Raw genomic sequence first — 20,938 nt, 5'->3', positions numbered from 1 at the left:
TATATTGCATGTTTACAGTCACATAGATAACCACAAAGCGCTAAACAAGGTAAAAAATTTTTAAATAAAACACAACCAAGAGCAAATTGTGGTTAAAATCAAGGTTAAAATCTGTAAAAACAACATTTAATGCTGAGTGTATAAGATGAAAGCACGGGTCAAATAAAACAAAAGTTAACTACTCAAGGCAACCTGCACTAAAAGCCAGATCAAACAAGTATGTTTTAAGTATGCTCTATGTTCTGTGTGGTTCTTAGATTCACAGGACCAGCCACAGAGAAAGCCCTGTCTCCCCGTGTTTTTAAACATGTTTTTGGAACAATTAAGAAAGACTGCGGGCTAGATCTCATGTTTCTGATGGCAGTGTATGTAGATGGACAATAACTCGCTGATAAATGGTGGAGGCAAGCCATGAAAAGATTTAAAAACAAAGAGGAGCTTTAAAAATGGTTCGTGTAGTACACCGGGATCCAATGAAGAGGTGCCAATACTGGTGTTATATGGTCACACTTTCTGGTGCCAGTCAGCAAGCACACCGCTGCATTTTGATTCAGCTGGAGTCTAAAGATGATGGTTCCAGGCCTAAAGTGAGTTGCATTAGTCCAAACAACAGGAAACAAACAGATGGATGTCATTGTAGGAGTAGCACACTGTACATCTTTATTTTGGGTGCCTTTTAAACTCAGTATACTAAACTACATTTGACCAATATGATGTGAATTTCTATATAAACAGGGAAATCCAGTCTGATTGGTCTTTGAATGTTTAACCAGGGATTGTCAGACACTTCGTATTAGTTCAAGAAGAAAGCCAAATTTATAAAAAGTAAGACATTTATTTTCTAAACAATTAAAAACGTGACAACTAGGACTCTTTATGTGATGAATGGATCTAAGTGGATGGAATGTGAGGTGTGATGTGTGAGGTTGTCAGAACCTCTCGTATCTGAAGAAACTGAGTTCTGAGTGGGAGTGAATTTGGTCTGCTGTAACTAAGTTGATGAAACCTGATTGGACTACTGAGCTCACCTGTCTCTCCAGCCCGAATGAACCATCAAGAAACATTCGCCTACCAAGGACGAGCATGGGCCGATAGGACTGATCACATCATCCAGAAGATTCTGATCACCAACCAGTAAAATCTCCATCTTTGAGTCATTTAGCTTCAAGAAGTTGATGGACATCCATCACTTAGCCTTGCTCAAGCAGTCTACTAAGGAAACAATTGTGTCTGGGAAAAGAGGCAAGTAAATTGGAAGGTCACCAGCAAAACAGTGCAATGTGATATTGTATTTGTCCAAAATAGAACCTAGTGGTAACAAGTAAAGTGTAAAAGGCTTGGGTCCTAGGGTGCTGAGGCAGAGACGAAGGGGCCCGAATTCACCGAAAATAACCTGTCCTGTAGGTAAGAATGAAACCACTGAAGGAGCATCACATCCAAAGCATCGAATAATGACTCGTGTGACCAAGCATCAAAATATGGCGATCAGCGTGCCCCAGCTCGTCAGGAGAGGACGCGCAGGGACACGTGTCACCGGGGGCGTCAGTATCCAACGCCCGCGGTGACACGGACATTAATCCTCGAACCTCTAGCAATTTAATCTTCCCCTCACCCCCATCCTAACCTTAACTCAGTAATTTCCAATTAAACTTTGCATGTGCAAGCTAGTTAAGGTTAGAGTGGGGGTGAGGGGAAGGTTAAGTAGTTCACAAGACGGTCAAATGTCCGTCGCACCCCGGGCGTCGGATAGCGACGCTCTGGGAAAGCGCGTCCCTGCACGTCCTCTCCCGACACACTGGGGCGCCCTGATCGTCATGTTTTGACACTTGGTCACACGCGTCGTTATTCGACGCTTTGAGTGTGAGAATGTATTGGAAGGACAGTGCCTGTGAGACCACCACGCAACTCCAGACGAGACAGCAAAATACCGTGGTCAGCGGTGTCAAAGGCAGCTGACAGATCTAGTAATAATAACGTAGCTAAATTTCCAGAATGACTAATTAAAAGCAGATGGTTAAAAAGCACGTTTTTAAACCAGATTAGAATTTCTCTGAAATGTCATTTAGAGCCAAACAGTCCTGTAGCTGAAAAGGAACTACTTTTTCAAAGTTTTGGGAACAAAAACAGTTCAGAAATTGACCTAAAATTTGAAAGGCAGGTGAGATGTAGATTGTGTTTTTTACAAGTGGATGGACAACAGCCTAAAACACTGTGGAGCACAGCTGGAAGACATGGAACAGTTCATTAGCTTTTGGATGATGGAAGCAACACAATTTAATGTTTGCTTTTAAGGAACAGAAGCAGAAGACAATCCAGGGGGCAGTTAGGAGGTTTGAAGTGACTGACGATAGCTGATAGAAAGGACAGAACTGGCACCAGGATGCAGAACAAGGAGGGGAAAAACTCGGGTCTGACATAAACAGTGAGGAGATAGAGGACCTAATCTGTAAAATTTAATCTGAACAAAAAAAATCAGGAAATTGTCACAGAAACTCCGAGAAGGTACACCACCACCAGCCTTAATGGGATTAAATGAAACTGTTTAAAACATTAAAAAGGACCAGAGATCTTTGTAGCCACAAGTTGAGACATGAACTGGGATTTAGCTAATTTTACAGAATTATTAAAAGCCAACAAGCAGTCCCGGAGCATCTGCAGAGAAGCATGCAATTTGTCCTTTTCCACTTCCTCAGCACGTCTGCATTCGTGTATGAGAGCGCGGGCGGTGCCATACAGCCATGGGGCAGGTTTCGCTCTAGAGCACATAACTTTGAGAGGAGCAACAGGTTCTGTTAAAGCAGTCTGACAGGTCATCGACACAATCGATTCAGAGCCTATCAGTCCAGAAGTTACAAAAGCCCGACACAGCTGCATCATTTAAAATGCTTCTACACGCTGGAGTGCATGGCACAGTTCAACACTGAACCGAACAGGAAAATGATGTGAGATCCTGAGATCTGTTCTGTCAGTAATCCTTATGTCCAGTCCGTGTGACAAAACTAAATCAAGCATGTGGCCTTTTTCGTGACTTGGACCAGCTGGACCACACTGCACCAGATTAAAAGAGTCAATAGCATTTCAAACTTCTTGACCATGGATCGTGCATTGCAGCAAGAATGAATGTTAAAATCACGACAATTAAGAATAAATCAACTTTTCCACAGCACTACCGGGCCAGTCCAATCTGCCTCTGGCCCATCTTTTAAGAGACAAATATGAGTGATTGCACCACGATGGCTAAAACTGTGACAGAAAATAGGCAGATAATGGGAAAATCTGTAGCAACAAGGTGCTTTAACGTGTAATTCTGCGTTACTGTGTTGGAGAAATGACTCAAAGCTATCTTTAAGATGCAGTTGTCCTACGAGAACAGTTACAGTTTAGTAACCATGAGGAGTTTGGACACCCTGCTGTTGTTTTAGTGCTGTTACCCTGCTGTTGTTTTAGTGCTGTTACAATATTACATAAACAGTTGGGGTCTGCAAATTGAACATTTCTGTTCTTGTATAGAAACCTTCACCAAACCACGTATAAAACCTTTAATGATGTGAGTTCATCTTCACTTGTGCTGTAGGATGTAACAAAGAAAAACAAAACACTTTGCTTTCAATGTCACCAGCCAAGCCACAATAATCATGACCAAACACAATATTTCAGTCCTGTCACGTCGTCACTTGTGTTCTTGACCGTGTGCACAGAAAGGACTTTGTGAAATGTTCTTGCCATTGGGATGGGGGACTTGAGATGCTGAGTCCTACGAGGTGAAACGTCACAGCAATTACTTTGATGTCCAATGATTGTTGTTTGACCTTTAATTTTTGCACTTCAGTTTTTTCAAATCCTGCTACCTTAATAAATGTGTCTTAAAATAGAAACATGAAGTAAATGCAACGTGTTGTGTTCTCACTTGAAGTTGTTGGCCTAATTTTTGCAGTTTAAAAAGCTTTCACTGACGGGCAGGAACTCTACACACTACCAGTTAAAGTCTCCAATAAGCAGCCATATCATTCTATTTCTGTCTTTTTCTAATAAACTGATTTTATAATAAGTACCGTATTTTCACAACCATAAGGCGCAGCTAAAAGTCTTAAATTTTCTCAAAGGTACACCGCGCCCTATGTGCCTATTGTGTTGTTGTGAGAGGCGAACGTAGTAGAAGACAAGGGTCATGGCGTGAACGTGCGGACGTGGTGAAGACAGACCTGTGGATCTGCCACATCGTCATCAACGTCCTCGCTGTTTGCCTCAGACTCCGGCTGTGAGTCTCCGCCCACTTCCTCTGCTTCCAGTTCAAAACAGCCGTACTACCTGAACTGCCTGGTGGACATTTATCCTTCTCATCACCCTTTATTAAAGCCTAATAAAAGCCTACTGAACTGCAGAGACAATATGTCTGTCCGGATCGCTCCAAAATATGAAGTTTACCGTCAATTTCTGTCTAATTGTTTGTTGTTACTCCATTCGCGCCACTTGTTTCCTCGCGAAGCGGCTCCTTTTTGCGCACATCTCGTTCCTCGTGCGGCCTTCCTCTCTCTCAGCTACATCATGATACTTTTTATTAATTAAATATGTGAGACTTCCACCAACAGCAAAAGGATCTCATGTTTTTGTGGGTCTTTATGTTCACAAGCACATTCCCTCTCACAGATTACTAAACCGCTGTTTTGACAAGTTGTCAGATTGTGTAAAAATAAGTTGTTTTTTAGTTTAGTATAACTCCGCTTTTACGTTGCCTATTAACAACATTTAAAAACTGGGGTGTGGCTTATAATCTCCTTTTTAAAGCTGAATTGAAACCGAAACTCAGGGAGGCGGAGTCTTGGTGCTACAGCGTCCGAAATCAGACCTGATCTAAAGATGCGGATACGCGTCCATGGACCCCAGAGGGTTATTAAAACACAAATCAAATCACACGATTTTCTCAGGCCTGTTAATAACACACACATGATTTTGTTCATGTGGAAAGTTTATGTGGTTAAATCCAACAACTACCGGTAAACACATTCTGAACTTCAACACAGCGCATCAGCGCTTGAAGCGGCGCTGCGAGCAGCTGCGACCCAAAAAGTACCAGAACCGCTCACGATGCATGCGCAATCATGCATCAACACTGCCCGCCCGCTATTTTTCTAATAATACACGCTGCTCGTTTTTATTTCTACACGTTTTTTTACCCACAAAGATTGTCAAGAAAGCGTGCTTGTCGTGTTCATGTCAAATGAAACTGATCACAAAACACAGATTCTGTCACGTTGAGAACAAGGAGGTTGTTAGGACCCAAGATGCAGATACCCCAGATGGCACGAGGCAGGAGCGTTTAAAAGTAAAATCCTTTTTATTAAGGAGGATGAACAAAAAATCCAAAATGGCAGGAAGCCAAAAAACCAAACTCCTGAATCACAGGAGACCCAAAAGCTCACTCAGAGCACAAAAACCGAGACGAGATACAAAAGCTCACACAGAGCACCAGAAAACGCTGACATACAAACAATGGACCGACAAGACAACGAGACACAGACAGGGCTTTATTCACTGGGGCGTGATGGGAGGCAGATGAGCTGCAGGTGTGAGGGGAGAGAACCAGGTGAAAGTAATAACTAGTCAGGGAGGAGGAGCAGTAGAGGACACCAGACCTAACTGGGGAAGGACACACACACACACACACAGACACACACACAGACACACACACACACACACACACACACACACACACACACACACACACACACACAGACACACACACAGACACACACACACACACACACACACACATACACACACACACTCTAAAACTGAAATAATAGATCTATGGAAACTATGGTGGGGAGACTGAAGGAACACAGGACCTGAGAGGGAATATCTGGAGGGCTGAAGACCAGGGGACACAAGAGGAACACAAAGAGACACAGACACAGACCATGACAGTACCCCCCCCCCACCCCACCCCCCACCCAACCCCGTCCTCTAAGGGGCGGATACCAGACGCCCAAGACGGGAACAAGACAAAACCACAATTAAAAGACAAAATCAAAACAGGACACAAGAAACCACAGGGCGGGAGAGGAGGGACCAAAACACAAACAGCCCACAGGGGGGGGTTGAGGAGGGAAACCCTGGGGGCCGGCAACGGGGAACCAGGAGCCGGGAACAGGAAAGTCTGGGGGGCCGGCGACGGGGAGCCAGGAGCCGGGAACAGGAAACTCTAAGGGGCCTTGGAGGAGGAGGAGGAGGAGGAGGCAGGGACTCTGGAGGAGGGGACTGATGAAGGGACTCTGGAGACGGAGATGGGGACTGTGACTGGAACACTGGGGATTCTGGAGACACTTGAGACTGGAACCCTGGAGATGGGGACTGTGACTGGAACACTGGGGACTCTTGAGACTGGGGAGACCGGAACACTGGGGACTCTTGAGACTGGGGAGACTGGAACACTGGGGAGTCTTGAGACTGGAACTCTTGAGACTGGAAAACTGGGGGAATAGGCACTTGTGGGGACACTTGAGACGGGGGCTCGGGAGACTGGAACACTTGAGACGGGGCCCGTCGACTCTGCGACTGGAGGCGGGGATGTCGACTTCGATACAGGAGGTGTCAACTTCTGGCCTGGGGGCGTCGACTTCTGGCCTGGGGACGTCGACTTCTGGACTGGAGGTGACGACCCTTGGCCTGGAATCATCGACCCTTGGCCTGGAGGTGTCGACCCTTGGACTGGAGGCGTTGACCCTTGGACTGGAGCCTCTTGGACAAGCTGGGCCGTAGCCTCGTGGACGGGCTCAACCGCAGCCTCATGGACGGGCTGGACCGCAGCCTCATGGACGGGTTGGACCGCAGCCTCGTGGAAGGGCTGGACCGGATGAGGTGCGTCCACCGGGACCACCGTCGAAGCAGGATGCGATGCGTCCTCCGGAACCACCGCTGAAGCTGGATGCGATGCATCCTAAGGGGACCACCGCTGAAGCTGGATGCGATGCGTCCTCCGGGACCACCGCTGAAGCTGGATGCAATGCGTCCTCCGTGACCACCGCTGAAGCTGGATGCGATGCGTCCTCCGGACCACCGCTGAAGCTGGGTGCGATGTGTCCTAAGGGGACCACCGCTGAAGCTGGATGTGATGCGTCCTCCGGGACCACCGCTGAAGGTGGATGCGATGCGTCCTCTGGGACCACCGCTGAAGCTGGATGCGATGCGTCCTCCGGGACCACCGCTGAGGCAGGATGCAATGCGTCCTCCGGGACCACCGCTGAGGCAGGATGCGATGCGTCCTCCTGGACCACCACTGAAGCTGGACGCGATGTGTCCTCCGGGACCACCACCGAAACTGGATGCGATGTGTCCTATGGGACCACCGCCAACACAGGATGCAATGCGTCCACCGGGACCACCGCTGAAGCTGGATGTGATGTGTCCCCCGGAACCACCGCCGAAACACGACGGTTGCAGCGTCGTCGGCGTGGGGATTTTTGGTTCAACAGAGGTATGGAGATGATGCTGGCAGGCACTGAGGATGAGGAGGAATGACAGCCCACCCGAGAGGACACGGCAGCGCTGTCTGGAACAGGTGATGGTGTGGAAACTCAGACCATCGGAGGTGCCACGATGGTGTCAGCTGAAGCAGAGGGTGAAGAGATGTAACAGCCCACCGGAGATGGTGAGGTGGCGCTGTCCGGACCAGGCAAAGGCGTGGGGGTTAGGACCCTCGGAGGCGCTGAGCGGGCGTTTAATATAACACTGGTAGGTGTCAGATAGTGATCAACCGGGAAAAAGTTGGTAGTGTAATCTGGGCCAGATGGAGGTGAGGAGTTGAGTGGGCGTGGGTGGCAGAAGGCGTCTTGCAGATCCATGGCGAAAATCCAAAAGTCTAATTCCTCTAAAATATGTCCCTGGAGGTAGCGGTTGCAGGGCTCATCCCTCAAGAAAGTACACCATAAGAATAACCATAGCCAGGTCCGAACGGTCCATGTCCACAGAGTGCATAAGGTCCCAAAAATCCCAAATAAAACCCCTACAGGCGTCCGGGTCACCATAGAAGTTGTACATTGTAGTGAACCTGGGTAGGCTCTGCCAATTATGTAGAGTAATGGTTTAGGCTCTTTTATGAAAGATGAACCATCCTACATATTAATTTGAGATATTAACTTTTAATAAATTAATAACCAAATTTTAGTTTTAAGAAGACTCAAAGGTTGTTTTCATCGATAAACTGTCGATAATATCCGTGGGTCTATGTTTCAGTTCAATGAAGAGACGAGTTTGAAAGTTAAAAGATTTAATTCTTCAAATTAAACTAATGATTTTGAAATGACAAGCATAGGAAACAACAATCAACATTGGCAACTTTGTTGAACAATCTTTAACAGTTGATATTGTTAACTTGCTCAAATAGACCTTGTGTTGGATGTGTGAGAATTGAAAATAAGGCGAGATGAATGCGTGTGTGCATCTGATTTTGCTTCAGGAAGAAACAGGTGTCTGAGTGAAAAGTGATGGTTTGAATAAACTTAGGTTTCGTTGGAAAAGATGCATCACACGCTATCTATTGTGTTCTGCCTCACCGTACGAGGACCCTCGTTCAGATCCGGAACGTCAAAGGACGATGTTTCATCCAGGTCACCTCAGCTGGCAGAGAAGACAAAGGTGTCCGCCGATCCGGTCCAGAGATGCCCTCGGTACACGTGATGATGAAGCGTTTGCAGATGTGCTTTCTTAAGTTTAATTTACTCAGAAAATCAAAGACTCTGGACGAGTCTGCGTTAGCGGTTGCAATTCAGCTATTCCTGTCTGGCTTGGCAGGAATAGCGTGAGGGGGGGGGGGGGGGGGAGGAGCCGTTGGGCTCTGTTCCCCCGTTAACGGTTGTTCACACGTCCTCCCTCCTTCGTTGACCAACACCAAACTAAATCATGAACTGAAAACTTACCAAAAGCCTTTCTCTTCTCAAAGCAAAACTTGTGCGTCAGCAAATGTGTTTGGAGTTTACTGTGAGAGAGTGTGTGTGTGTGAAGGTCATTATAATATCTTCAAACATTATTTAATTAAGCATTGATTCATTAGTTATTATGATTACCCAATGCATAATAATCATTCATTTGATTAAAACACATTTATAATGAGCAAAGTGATAATACTGATCATTTAACAACTTAAAATAAAGGAAAGGAAGTTTAAGACTTTGTTATGTTATGACTAGCTTTTCCATGAGAACACATCTTCTGGCACTGCAGGTGTTCAGATGTTATGGTTCCTCCCAGACTCGCTGGCGTTCAGGTCTTAATCTGTGGGTGAAAGTTCTCAGCGACCCAGCTCTTGACCCAGCCGAGTCAAATGAAACCTTTGGCACAGAAAACCCATATTTCCTCACATTACAACATCCTATGGCTAAAGTCCCGTTTACCTGGGGTTGCTGCTGGGTCCTGGGTTGGTCGGTCCATTCTGTCACGTTGAGAACAAGGAGGTTGTTAGGACCCAAGATGCAGATACCCCAGATGGCACGAGGCAGGAGCGTTTAAAAGTAAAATCCTTTTTATTAAGGAGGATGAACAAAAAATCCAAAATGGCAGGAAGCCAAAAAACCAAACTCCTGAATCCCAGGAGAACCAAAAGCTCACTTAGAGCACAAAAACCGAGACGAGATACAAAAGCTCACACAGAGCACCAGAAAACGCTGACATACAAACAATGGACCGACAAGACAACGAGACACAGACAGGGCTTTATTCACTGGGGCGTGATGGGAGGCAGATGAGCTGCAGGTGTGAGGGGAGAGAACCAGGTGAAAGTAATAACTAGTCAGGGAGGAGGAGCAGGAGAGGACACCAGACCTAACTGGGGAAGGACACACACACACACACACACACACACACACACTCACACTCACACTTACTCTAAAACTGAAATAATAGACCCATGGAAACTGGTGGGCAGACTGAAGGAACACAGGACCTGAGAGGGAATGTCTGGAGGGCTGAAGACCAGGGGACACAAGAGGAACACAAAGAGACATGGACACAGACCATGACAGTACCCCCTCCCCCCCATCTAAGGGGCAGATACCAGACACCCAAGATGGGAACAAGACAAAACCACAAACAAAAGACAAAATTTACTTTCTTTATTTCGTTTTCCTCATCCAACCCCCATAAATCCCTGTGTGTCCTCCTGCAGCACTCCCGGTGTACGACCGGCTTTAGACGGAGGGAGACCTGCGGTTATCGCTTTGTCGCGCATGTCTCATTGAAAATGAATGGAGGAGAGGCGAAGTTGCCTCCCGTGTATCGAGCCCATTAGAAGAGCACGAGCCGTCAGTAGTTCACAAACCTTTCAGCCTGACCTACAGATGTTCCTTCGTATTTTTACGTTATTTAGAAATTTTCATTATATTTGCAAAGATTTAATTTATATATAAATATAAATCTCTTTTTAAATGTCATATTTTACTTTTTTATGATCATGTGGCACACATGACTTCCATACCTAACGCATCGGCATCTGCCTCTTTTTTACGGCTTTTTGTTTTTTACATTGTCCCTACGTCTGTCTTGTTAGCGGTGTTTTACCATCGTTTCTACATCCATCACGTCCCAGAGAAGGTTAAACCAACATCAGACCCAACGTTTGGAGCTTGTAAACTCCACACACCTCTCGTGCAGCACCAGCTGTCTGATGCTGCAGCAGCGTCAGTCTTCCCACCTGGATGAGTGAATTTCTTCATCAGAGTCAATAATCTGCTTCATAATCAGAGTCAGTCATGACCAGACAAAGTGGTCAGTCAGACCTGCTGGCAAATATACGTTTTATCTAATATTTGCTCTTTTCATGCTGCACGCGTCTCCTCCTCTCCCCGACTGGGAGCCTCTCGGCGGGAGGCGATTTTCAAACTCTAAAAACTCCCAAACTTTGCTCAGCCTGAAGGTTCCACATCTCCACTATCTTCTGGTGTAAAGTAGTAACTTCATGAGGGATCATGTTTGTAGATGAGGCTTGTTAAAGTCAGCAATGAGGCGCTTATAACGAGTAAGTCCCAACACGACAACAACGTACTGAAACTAGAACCAACACGCATAAACAGACAGATCGGTCCCGCCTACTTACACTGTTGGTCTTGTTTAAACACGCAGTCATCGTTGCTCATCCTGCATCCTAGCAGCAACCACTTTGGCGCCTCTGGAGCCGGTGTTTGTTTACGGCATGCTGCATTCAGTGTAATTGGAAAAATGAGCTTCAAGCACTTAACCTCCGATTTTGTTTTCTTTCTGGCCTTAGTTGGGGGGGACGGATCGGGGTCGATCTGAATCTGGGGGGGGACAGATCCCCCCGTCCCCACCCTATCTGCGCGCCTGGTGTAGTGTGTGTGTGTGTGTGTGTGTGTGTGTGTGTGTGTGTGTGTGTGTGTGTGTGTGTGTGTGTGTGTGTGCGCGCGCGTGTGTGAAAAAGCTTAGAGCTTCGTAGTTATTTAAGTAAAACCCTTCTGGTGTGTGTGTAAAATAGTTTAAAATGTATTGTATTATTAAAACCAGGCGTCGGTCTGTTTTGTTTGTAAAATTTAAAAGCCATTGAGTGTAGTTTCACTTTGCTGTAACTGTCTTCTCGTGTTACATATTCCTTTATAGAAAAAAACCTTGTTTAACTTTTATACTATCATGCATTTTTATGTTACCCTTTCCTTTATCCCAACATCAGCCACAAGGGCCGTAACACCATAGAACCTCTACTTTTAGTAGAAAGTACCAACACTTCCTATCGTACAGTGGAAGAGGCAGAACCTTTCAAAACATGATTGGTTATGTAGTGAAATATAGATTGTGTATTTAGACACTGTAATTAGATCTAGATATTATAATCAGAAGTGGTTGTTTTTATCATCAGGGAGTTTACTTAAACACTCTGTATGGACTGAGAGACAAGAAAAGAGGGAGTTGGGATCGTTTAAAAATCTTTAATTTCTACAATTATGAATTCTTACAATCTACCAGGACTAACTCTGTGATGGATGCATATGGATTTGGATGTTTCGTGTTGGTGTGTGTGTGTGTGTCCAGAATCTCTAGGCTGACATAGGCGGATCTGGTTGTTATGACTACAAATCACGAGGCTTCAGAAGCTGATGACATGAGCCGCCATTTTGCCGTGACCACGTACCGTCTGGAGCCTCCCGTGTTAGATCAGGAAATGCCAGGTCCTCGGACCCTCGGATGTACTGGAGCTGGTGGAACAGCGGTCGCAGCACGACAAAGCCCATCTGCGGATCGACCCCCGGTAGCAGCGGCAGGCGTCAGCAAGTTAGCTCTTATTTTGAAGGAACGTCGTCTTGTTGTTCAAACGACGGAAATCTCCAGCTTGACAGTTCTCAGCTTAAAGTAGGAAAGTGCATCTGGCCAGCCTGCAACTTCCTTAGACGATGGAACTCCTTAGGAACTCAGATCGAACAGAGCTGAGGCTGGGATGGAACTGAGTATAAAATGGCGTTGCCTTGTTTTATATCCCCTAGTTGTTTATAAATCTTAGTAAACCGGATTGGACACCTTCAGTAAAAAGCTCAGATTCTGCCCTACGACAGACGAAAGTTCTGATTGGCTGAGAACAATGTGTCATGCGTTTCCATGTTAATGTAGATCAGTCTGTCTGGTGCAGTCCTGTTTATTCATTAAACACATAAATCATGACATCTTTATTTCACAGATCATTCACCTGATTATTATTGATCAACATATTTTTCGATTAGCTTTATCGCAAATAAAGTACTTTGATTAATTAAAAGCGTTCTTCTTCTCCTTCTGGCTCTTCTCCTGGAATGTAAACATTCTGAAACAAGCACCCGACCTTGGCGATTCCTACACGTTGTTACTGTGTGAAGGGGCAGCTGTTAAGGGCAGACAATTAGAATATTCATAACGCTACAGTTACATTCTAGAAAGCTCGCTGGGTCCCGGGCTCGGCCGGCTAGGGGGTGGGAGGCTGCGGGCGGGCCTGAGGGCTTGCCGCTGATGCCTCCAGGGGCTCTGCCGGCTGCTGGTTGTGCCCCCCCGGGGCGACCCTCTGTGTCTCTCGAGGGGGGCGGGGGCCTTTCTGGTTGCAGTCTCCTTGGGGTTCCTGTGTTCTGGGGCAGCGCCTGGATCTCTGGGACTTGGTGCTCCCCCCGTCTCCTACACATCTTTGGGGGGCGGATCTGTGGTCCCTCACACTCTCTATTGGACGCTCCTATAGAGAAACCTTACATAAACAAGCGTGTGTACACACACAGGTGCTCACATGGTGCTCTCATAAGTATGGGCTTGGGCACGTTCAACACATGTCTCAAGGCTGTCGTTACCACTTAATGCACTATGATTTATTATCGTGTGATTGTTCAGTTAAACAATGTTTATTTTATATTTCACCATCAGGTTGACACGGTGATAGCTTTCTCCTGATGTATTGTTGTGTGTCCCATTTTTTTCTGCTCTTCTCTTTCTGCAGGTCTAGAAGCAGACTCTTGTTAATTATTGTTTATTTTTGTGGAACACCCCCCCCCCTCTCTCTTCCCACCTTTTGTCTTTTGCTTTCTCTTTCACCTCTGTCTCCGTGTCTGGTCGGAATTACAAAGCATTCAACAACAATAACAATAAAGTTTGAAGTATCAGGCGTGACATTAAAAGCAGACGCTTTGATGCTCCACCTGAGAGTAAATCTGTAAGGCTTGTCACCAGCATTCAGACATCAACTCTGCTTGCTTCACAGCCAGACAGGACACGGTAATAAAAAAAAAAGATTCTAGAAGGCAGCCATGTTGGTTTGGACCGTGTAGAAATGATTTGATATGCTCATTAATGACTATAAAGGTTGTAGCACCACTTGAAGAAAACCCTTGCTTTTGGCCTTTAAATACATAGAATTAGCCCCTTCACCGCCATATCTAGTTTTATGCATACCTCCTGGTCTGTGGTGGAAAGGGTCAGTTTTATTTCATTATTACTGTCATTTAGTTTCAGTTTGAGTCTTATGTGGTGGTAAGAGAAACTCAGACCCTAAAATAAAGAGTGCCTTTTAACAATGGTGTCATACCTCCTCTAGAAAAAGGTTCTTTTGGGTTGTACAGTGCTGCTGCGGTTATTCCCATAGAACCTGCTGCGTTGTCTGCTCGCAGTAATGCTCTCTAAACTGTGTTCATTCACTGAACAAACACAAAGCAGAATGACTGTACACTAAAGCTATAAATTAAGACAAAAGGAATTATGTTTGGTGACCAGTGGCATTCTGGGTTTATTTAGCAGCTGCTTAATGCCTAAACCTTGGGTGAGAAATGCAAACACCATAGAAAGTCTTGAGAAAGGACATTCTCTCACTTGCCCTTAAAAGGCTTGAATAGAGACGTGAGAAACCTCATTTGCTTTCGAATGTGGCTGAGAATTTATTTGCAGACGCATGTGAATGGTGTCTCAGTGAGATGTTTTCAAAATGTCTCGTTACATTTTTCAGTCTGACTGTTAGGTTGGTCTGTCTAAATTGTCCTTGGGTGTGTGTGTGTGTGTGTGTGTGTGTGTGTGTGTGTGTGTGTGTGTGTGTGTGTGTGTGTGTGTGTGTGTGTGTGTGTGGGTGTGGGTGTGTGTGTGTGTGTGTGTGTGTGTGTGTGTGAGGGTGGGGGGCACTATCCATCTGCCTGACGTGCATCTACCACACACATCACTAGTCTTAGTTACTAAAACTGTTAGATTTTTCTTGTCGGCTAAATAAGACATGCAGTCATCTCCTGTCTTCACATCTGTGATTGACTTTATAACGAGGATACAGTTTATATTCATAAAAACATCATTTTTTACACATTTGCACAACAAATAGAAGTGGTTCCCTCCAACACGTTCTCACTCCCAGCGCATCAAAAACAAACGCTTGGTCAGCCACCCTCCGCGTCAGACCCCTGACGCCAAAAGTGCCCTTTTTCCTCACTTTTGTACAAAAAGGGTTTTTTCCCTTTTATGACTGCAGATCCCAATGCAGCGTTACACTGACGCGATGGGATGTCCGCTACCAACACATTCTCACTCCCAGCGTGGAGGGTGGCTGACGCCTGGGAGTGAGCATGTGTTGTTCCCTCATTTATTTTCAAACAATGACATGTCTCAACCTGAAACCAATGATGGCACCATCCAGTTATTGTCTCACCAAACCACCACTCTTTAGCATTTACCTGGGTCCTCCACTCATTACGTACTCACGCATTTAGTAACGAACAGCACTGGTGTGAGAGGTGCACTACTCATTTATGTCACAGAAGGAGAAAGAGCCGGCTGCTACCACTTCAACTTTAGGACGAACTAGTCCCAAAAAAGAAAAACACCATTTAAAGTGGCAGAAAACAAAAGACCTAGAAAGCGGCAATGAGTTCTCTTGTTTACTGTGTCAATGCATTCCCATACCAGATGGTCTAGGGACGATAACCAACAAGAGGGGTGATAGTTTTGAGACCGTGTTTAAAGAGGAGCAGCTTTAAGTGAAGTTGTAACTCTTGTAGGTGATCGTCAGGACAGAAGCTAATGCTAGCTTTGTGTTTGTGATTATGCGTTAAGCTGACTCTTTTATACAAAGCAGCTTATAGAGAGGTGAGGCAGTGACCTGTTTCAGCTCACAAGAAGCTTCTGGTTTCTACTTCAGACCTTTATTCTGCCAAGTGATGGAGTGGAGACCTGGCGAGGGTATCATTCCCCCATCCTCCCAGCCCCTTGCCTTCAGGGGCAAGTTGGTGAGAGCCTTTACAAATGGGGGGGGGGATTTGTCACTTTATTTCTCAAATGAATATTTTTTTACATGCAGACATTCTTCCTCCCCTTTGGTAAACCCTTTAGTTGACCTGGTGAGAGGATTAGGTCTGAAAAGTCACTTATTTGCCTCCAAAGGCCTCAGGGATTCACTGGTGAAGACATTTAGCTTCTGCTTCCATCCATGACCGCTAGTTTACTTACTTTTTTCATAGAAGCCCCCATCTAAACTCTGCTTTTGCTTGTGTTCTCACAGAGTTGTGGACTAATTAAGGTCCTCAGTGCTTTTTGCTGGAGGTGCTGCACACTAATGTACAGATGTGGCTCATAAATGTCAAATTTGACCAGCAATTCATTTAAAATATTGCTATGTCTATATTTCACCACATATTTATTTTAGTAATTTAATGAGACCTAAAATAATTTGAATATTGATTTATTTTCCCATTTTTAATCAAACACAGATTTATGAGCCCTAGGAAAGGACCCACTCTTGCAGTTGTGTAAATTATGCACATATTTATTGCAAATATTGCTTTGTTCTTCTCAGAAAAACATCTATAAACTCTCCCCATTCCTAGAGTCTCAGAGCACACACACACACACACACACACACACATGCACTCGCGCACACACACACACACACACACACACATACACACACACATGCACTCGCGCACACACACACACACACACACACACATACACACACACATGCACACACACAAGCACACGCACACACACACACGCACGCACGCACGCACGCACACACACACACACACACACACACACACACACACACACACACACACACACACACACACACCCAAAACGGATCCCGCTGCAGCTTAAGGCCCGAGGCGACTTGAAAGACACCCTAATGGGAAACCCCTCCAGGATAAAGGTAACAAGTTATAAAGACGACAGGAAATTAAACTGGATGAAGGAGACAACGCTCCGAAGGATGAGGTTTATCCCACTAAGGGTCTGAGAGCAGATTTCTTTAGACCAGCTTCTGGTGCTCATTCTGTCTGATCCATGAAAACAAACCTACCTGGTTAGACTCAACCCTGAGATAGGCTGGATTTATCAGTCAGTAAAGATATTATTTTTGTTTAGCCTTTAAGGTATCCTCAAACGATAGATTCTATTTTTATTTCTGGGATAAAAATCGTCGTCGTCTTCCTCCGCTTATCCGGGTCCGGGGTCGCGGGGGCAGCATCCCAACTAGGGAGCTCCAGACCATCCTCTCCCCGGCCTTGTCCACCAGCTCCTCCGGCAGGACCCCAAGGCATTCCCGGACCAGATTGGAGATGTAACCTCTCCAACGTGTCCTGGGTCGACCCGGGGGTCTCCTGCCGGCAGGACATGCCCGAAACACCTCCCCAGGGAGGCGTCCAGGAGGCATCCTGACCAGATGCCCGAGCCACCTCAACTGACTCCTTTCGATCCAGAGGAGCAGCGGGTCTACTCCGAGCCCCTCCCGGATGTCCGAGCTCCTCACCCTATCTCTAAGGCTGAGCCCGGCCACCCTACGGAGGAAACTCATTTCGGCCGCTTGTATCCACGATCTCGTTCTTTCGGTCATTACCCAAAGCTCATGACCATAGGTGAGGATTGGGACGTAGATCGACCGGTAAATCGAGAGCCTGGCTTTCTGGCTCAGCTCCCTCTTCACCACGACAGATCGGCTCAGCGTCCGCATCACTGCAGACGCCGAACCAATCCGCCTGTCGATCTCCCGATCCCTCCTACCCTCACTCGTGAACAAGACCCTGAGATACTTAAACTCCTCCACTTGAGGTAGGACCTCTCCCCCGACCCGGAGTTGCCAAGCCGCCCTTTTCCGGTCGAGAACCATGGTCTCAGATTTGGAGGTGCTGATCCTCATCCCAGTTGCTTGGGATAAAATATGAATGAAAATTTTACTAAAAGAGGGTCACTTTTTGGAATTGTCTGAAACACTGTGAAAAATGTGTTCCTAAATATTTGATGTGATGGGGGGCCGAGCCATAACCTGAAGAATGACCCGTTTTCAGAAGATCCCAATCAAGCACAATTAAAATTCTATTTCCAGTCACTTATTTACAATTTATTTCTAATGGTTTAAATAAAGAAAAAGATGATGTAACACAAGGTGACCCTAATGCCTCAAATAACAAACAAAAATTGCTGTTCCATTATTAATGAACTAACCTATGAAAATAAATAAACCACAAGAAAATAAATGTACCTCCCTAACTAGGAGAAAGAAAAGACAGAAAACTGGCTTCTAAATTCACACTTACAAATCATCAATCTAACATTATTTTAGTAGGGTGCACACAGGAACCCACAGGGCGCGCAGCACAAAGTGGTGGCTGGTTGCAGTGAGTGAAGGATTGGAACATCAGCTGCACGATGTGACGTCCCTCTTAAAACATGAGCTCTTCCCTGGCACCCAATCAGAATGCTTTAAATCTGGTCTCCACCAATTACAAGTAAGCACCTGCAAACCGCTCAGCCTGCAAATTGCCCAGACAAGCCCCCATGTGCTACGGCTTGGCTCATTAGTGATGGTAAACTTGATTCTTTTTAATGAAAACAAATCAAGTTTTTTGATTCATTTGAGTCACTGAGTCAGTTGCTCAGAGTGCAACATAATCTACATAAACACTTAAACTTCATTTGCTCCACTTTCCACGTAAATCCTACCACTCACATGTGGGTGAATGAGTCATGTAGTACTGCAAGCTTCCACTGGGTGGCTCCTATGAACTGAAGCCTGGGTGGGAGGAGTGGGTGATTAATACTGAGAGTAGTGTGAGCTGACATGAGCTGCTGACAGCCATGTTAGTGAGTCATGTACTACCGCCAGCTTCCACTGAGTGACTCACGAGCTGAAACCTGCGAGGGAGGGGTTAGTGAGTCGTTCATGCTACGATTAGCACCGCTAGCTAGCTCTGAGGTGGGGAGGGGTGAGTGACTCAAACACGCTGTTAGCAAACAGATGTGAACTAATGTGAACTAATGAGCTTCCAGCCCAGAGCGGGTAAGAAAATGCTTTTGGTAACAAACTCACTGCTGTGTTTTGCAACAGTTTTAATTATGAGCCAGATATGTTTCTAGTAGTGAAATCAGTTTGCTAACAGTGACACACACGAGTCAGTAAATGAGTCAGCTGTGGTTGTAAATCGTAATTTGCGGGTCAGTAAAGTGATTCTCGAATATTGAACAATTTGTTTATGACTCGCACATCATGAAGACGTGGTCTGGACTCATGGTAGGAGTTTTAGGAGTTATAGAACCCCCCAAGGCACTTTACAGCACCATCAGTCATTCACCCATTCACACACTGGTGGAGATGAGCTACAATGTAGCCACAGCTGCTCTGAGGTGCTCTGACAGAGGCGAAGCCAGCGAGCGCTGGCACCACCAGTCCCACCACCAGCAGGCAAGGCGGATTAAGTGTCTTGCCCAAGGACACAATGACAGCGACAGACTGAGCGAGGCTTGAACCTGCAACCTTCCGATTACAGGGTGAACTCCTGACTCCTGTGCCACTGTCACCCCAAAAATCAGCCTGCACAAGGCCTCACTAAAACGCCACACAGGTAGGAGCTCCCCAGAGGTGATCTCTACGATCAGGCTTTTATGCTGCAGCCACTGAGTGCAACTGCAGGCTGTAAACAAGCAGAGCAGTGACGAGGCTGAGGGTCGCAGGAAGGGTCACCCCGAGCAGCCAATCAGCCGGTTGCACTGGCACAGCAACATTGGACTGCCTGCAGGATGGGCACTTGTTCTCCTATTAGCAAGGGCTGTAACAGAATGATATGAACATATATATTTGTGTATAATTTATTTCACTTAGGAAATGTCAGTCTTATGTTCAAAAAAGTAAACAACTGGAGCTGTAAGTTTCTTGTTTAACCTAGGACATGTTACCTCCTTTCCTATGCCGAAGTTAATTCTGATTATGGTTCAGGCAGAAGCTTTTTGGATGAGTGATGACAAACGTAAGCGTTCCGGTGCCGTGCATTAGCCGTGTGTGTGTGTGTGTGTGTGTGTGTGTGTGTGTGTGTGTGTGTGTGTGTGTGGGTGGGTGGGTGGGGGGGGCAGGCGGGTAGAGGAGGTGTTCACCAGCACCAAAGAGCAGACATGAAAAAGATGATGAGTATTACTACAGGGGGGGTTGGGGGGCATGCCCCCCCCCTCGCCGCCCCCACCACCACCACCAGTAGACAATTTTGGACATTTTATATCTAAAAGCATCAGTCCGATGCAATTTGAGGACAAAAAGAAGAGTGAGAGGCTGGTGAGAGTGTATAATAAAGAATCTCTACATGTTCCCAGCATTATAATGTTGTATTTGATTGGTCATACATCTTGTCCTGTCTTTAATCCATTTTGAACGCCGACTACGGCAACATCCTCTAATGCATCCATGCGGTCAGATGACAACCTGAATATACTGAATGACCAGGGTATTCCATCAATGGACCTTCAGTTCCCTGATGGCACAGGCATATTCCAAGATGACAATGCTAGGATTCCCCAGTGAAAATCTGGGTGATCCTGCTGAAAAATGAATGCAACACTGGATGGGAATCTTGAGACATGTCAGCAGCTTATTGAAACAATGCCACAGTGAATGCATGCCGTAATCAAAGCTAAAGGCCGTCCAACGAAACATTAGTGTGTGGGCCTATATTATTGTTTTGGGGCCAAGCAGTGTATTTGATGTTCCGAGAAGCAGGATGTACCAGGAAAGCAGACCGTGGTTACGTAGCAGTGCAATAAGTGGAGATCAAACATCACAGTAATGGTTGAACACTGTCTCTGTGCTCCCACTTTCATTTGCTCCGGTTCATTAGAAGAGATGTTACTTCAGCTCACATTGAAAAGAAGGAGGGCGGGCGATTACCAGAGTGGGATGGTCAGTGAGTTTGTAAACAACTGCTAACGTATATCAGGCCGACCACCGTGGTTGTTCTTTGTAGGTCTTCATGTATTTACCAGACCTTTGAGTCTGGGATCATCAAAGCTTCTCAAATACATCGTCTATGCTTCAGGCAAGGTTTAATGTTAGCCCTCTGATAGTTGCTGTGATCAACGGAGTTAACTATCTGCCACTTTAGCCAGCAGGAAGTAATCCACACCAGGGGATGATGATGAAAGAGCGTGTGTAAGAATAGGGGTTCAAACTGTGTTCATGAGTTCAGCCTTTGGAACG

At 45.9% G+C, this 20,938-nt stretch overlaps 1 protein-coding gene across 7 annotated transcripts in view; it reads left to right on the top strand.

Moving 5' to 3' along the window:
* Positions 1 to 20,938, top strand: part of nrxn2b (neurexin 2b) — a 970,727-nt gene that overhangs the window by 53,930 nt on the left and 895,859 nt on the right. The gene's annotated exons all lie outside the window — the stretch shown is intronic.

Source organism: Nothobranchius furzeri, chromosome 14, assembly GCF_043380555.1.
Source record: "Nothobranchius furzeri strain GRZ-AD chromosome 14, NfurGRZ-RIMD1, whole genome shotgun sequence".
Taxonomy (NCBI): Eukaryota; Metazoa; Chordata; class Actinopteri; order Cyprinodontiformes; family Nothobranchiidae; genus Nothobranchius; species Nothobranchius furzeri.
Note: the sequence above shows the minus strand (reverse complement) of the source record. Positions and strands in the feature narration are given on the sequence as shown.